The sequence below is a fragment of the Onychostruthus taczanowskii genome, unplaced genomic scaffold (genome assembly GCF_017590055.1).
Source record: "Onychostruthus taczanowskii isolate IOZ18803 unplaced genomic scaffold, ASM1759005v1 scaffold10, whole genome shotgun sequence".
Lineage (NCBI taxonomy): Eukaryota > Metazoa > Chordata > Aves > Passeriformes > Passeridae > Onychostruthus > Onychostruthus taczanowskii.
In genome coordinates, this window is record NW_024496526.1 from 18,014,289 (window position 1) to 18,017,832 (window position 3,544).

Consider the following 3,544-nt stretch of genomic DNA (forward strand, 5'->3'; position numbering starts at 1 on the left):
CCGCGCCCGCCCTCGGGCTGCGAAAAGTTCTGAGCAGCCCGCCTCCCTCACACGGCGCCCGAAAGTTCAGTCCGCCTTGGGTCGCTTTTTAACAACGACTTTGTCGCTCGGGGAAGAAACAAAGTTGCCCATCTTAAGAACCTACAGATTAAATTCAGGTTAAAAAAATTAATAAAGCATCAATAAAATCTGTGGTGTAAACAGCTGCTGTCTAGGAAACAAAAAAATAAGGTGATCCACTTCGAAAAGAGGAGACATTTTAAAGAAGCAACGTTCAACTTTTGAGTTCTTGAAGTACTCGATAAATTCAAGTAGAGAAAGCAACAAGGGTGGCAGAATTAAATTAAAATGAAGGGGTGAAGGGGAAGTATTAACACAAGAATTAAAAATACATCTTTTAAATACAAATCTTTTCACCTTTCCTGATACAACCCATAGAGGTTGTTTGTAGAAAACTAAAAGCTGTGCTTCCCTACACCAACCCGTTACACTACACACGCTATCCTCCTATTTTTTTTTTCTTTTTTTTTTTCTTCTTTGTTTGGCCTAGTCTCAAACTGAAGCAGGGTTAAAGTACACTGCAAGAGCCCAAGGACTGCTCCCCACAGACCATAACTATAACATCATAAAGTTAAACCACAGTACAATGAAGAAAATCTAATTGATTTCAGTATGAGTTGGTGAAAACATACTTGCAGAATTCAAGAATATGTACAGTTTGTTAACCTTATTAAATACTACATATAAGAATTTTAAAAATCAACAATATTTCTAAATAAAGTCGATCTATGCATAAAGAAATATGCACATGTAGAAAGATACCATTGTCTTCTGTTTCCTCTTCAGCCACTGGCTGCGATTTTAATTGTGCTGGAGGATCTTCATTAGTATTAACACATGGGGAGATTTCACAAAGCTGCTTCATTAGGGGAAAAAAAAAAAAAAACCCTGGCAGACTAGCTCTTTTTGCATGCAACGAGAATGTCAGCCTTACCTCGGTCATTTGTAACATAATAAGTGCAAGCACAATGATTGCAGTGCAGGAGCATTGGGGGAAGGGCAAAAACACTGCCTAACACAGATATAAGAAAAAAAAGCTTCTCATTAGACAGTAAAATTTATGCTAAAAATTAGTGAAGATGATGTCTCGTGAGACTCATGCTAAATACATTAATGTGCTGATACGTTTTTAATTATTATTTTTGTACCAGGCTATTTCATTCCAAGGATTCACATCCAGCAGCAAAGGTTTCCTAGCATTTATTGATTTTTTTTTTTTTGTCCACCACATTCCCGGAATACAGATTTTAATCATTTCACTACACCACACTCAGTAATTTCATTAAAAAATGGAAGCTTCCATCCCCAGAAAGGCATTTAATTTCAATGACACACAATTTCTTTTAGCAGCAAACTGTCTCAACAGTAAAAGCTGGCCTAAGGTTCAAATGCATAATTTAGTCCCAAATTCTCCATGCTCTGCATTCCTTTGAAGCTATAATTTGACTAACTACCTAATAACTGTAATAAGGACAATGATTTCCTTATAATATACTATTAACCCACATTTAATTAACTCAGAGGCTGAGCTCTGTACATGTTTGATTGGGTCAGTACCTCTCTAACCTCAAAACTTACTAATAATGGTCTAAAAAACAGTGTGGGGTAAGAACTAGTACAGATACAATAAACAGCTGCTTTGCTCAGAATGTTATCCATCAAAAGCTCACACATTTTGCAATACAACAACACTGTCAGTCATGAGATAACAGAGTTTTGTAAGGGGAAATAAACAATGCATTTAGATAATTCACAATCAAATTTACTGGATGTTCGCATATTTAATATGGTTGCTGGTAACATTTAAAAGATATTCTAGTAATAATAGAAACGGTATTATTACAATCTCTGTAAATAATCACTGTAAATATATTTTTTTGTTGTTACTAAGAGGAATTATAGTATCTTGTGACAAATAAAAATGTGTGTATGTTTGGACAATGTTATATAATCTTTATTTTCTGTAATGCTCAGCAGGATAGAATTTAATCTGTGAGCACAGAACGACAGGTCCCAACACATATTTCTCTTCACAAAGTCCAGTCAACTATCCAAATTTACACCACTGGATTATATTTGTCATCAAAATATGAAAAATATCTTTCTCATTGTGCTGAATATTAATTTGTTTTTTGGTCAACTATTTAATATAGTCTTAGGTAACTATATAATATTTTATAGTTTATACCAAAATATGTTTACAAAGTTAGTTTTTCCACTAGTCACAAACAAATCAGTTTTATTACTGCAAAATGTACTAAGGTTTCAAAAACATACTACAATTCCTTTGTTTTAATATGCTTATTCCACAGAAGCTGTTGTTAGTGGACATTACTGATGCATTTAAAGTGATTAACTATTACATCAGAAAGGTCCCTAGCTTTCAAATTTGGTTGTTCTCCCTCAGGCAGTATGAAAGATGGAATTCTCAATTTTAAAAAATGCAAATTCAAAGTGCAGCACAGATACTACAGAAACAGGATTCTTTTTTCTTTTGCTTCCTTTTCATTATTTTATTATTTATCATATTATTAATTCATTTTGCCTCCTTTTCCTTTAATTACAAATACAGTTAGCCTTTGCATTTTCAGGCTTCCAGTGTATAAATACCATTAAAAAAATACACCATGCCAGAGTTTTGTAGTTCCCTTAGAATATTCTGCTATGCTTTTTGACCCTCTCATTATATTTTTTTTAACTAGCTGCACGCATCAATGCATTCATAATCTTAACTGCTGAATCGGGAGAAAAAAGAATAAAATAAGCACTGTACTTACAGACATGTAACCTCACATTTGAATAATTACACTGATGTCACAAGGGCCATTTACATACCATGCATAAATGTCTGGAAGGTCAAATCCAAAATTCCTGTGGGACCATGGAGGTAGAGTTCACTGTAATGATCTCTCCAGACGCACAGACGGTTTAAGAGGTTTCTCTCTTCTGCACCTCTGTGCACAGGCTAGCAGCACAGGTTTACAGCCCTTCATTTGTAGCCATCCAGCTGTTTGTGAGGCTACACTAGTGGTAAAACTCACACAACATTTCCAAACTCTGATCTTGTAACAGGATCTGTTTTAGACAGACCTTCCTATACACCTTAACAAAGAAAAGGTCTTTGAAAGTATTTTAAAGGGCGATGCAGTATTCACTAAGGACTAGAAGCTATATTATAAAATTCTGTTAACAGGTGTCCTGTGCACTGTTTACAAAGCATGCATTTTATTATCATAAAATATATTAAAACCAATTGGCCACACTGTAAGGACTATCAGAAAGTTACCACCAATCAAAAATAACAACATTTTTACAAGGCTAGTAGGGCTAGTACACCCCTGATGAAGGGTTGAAATAGTTAGCATTTAATGAATACTATTAATAAAAAAAATTAAATGGTTGATTTTCATAAAAACCTCAATATATCATTCAATTCTGATGTGCAATCTGGTTTTAAAACATTACATTCAAAAATATTGCAAAG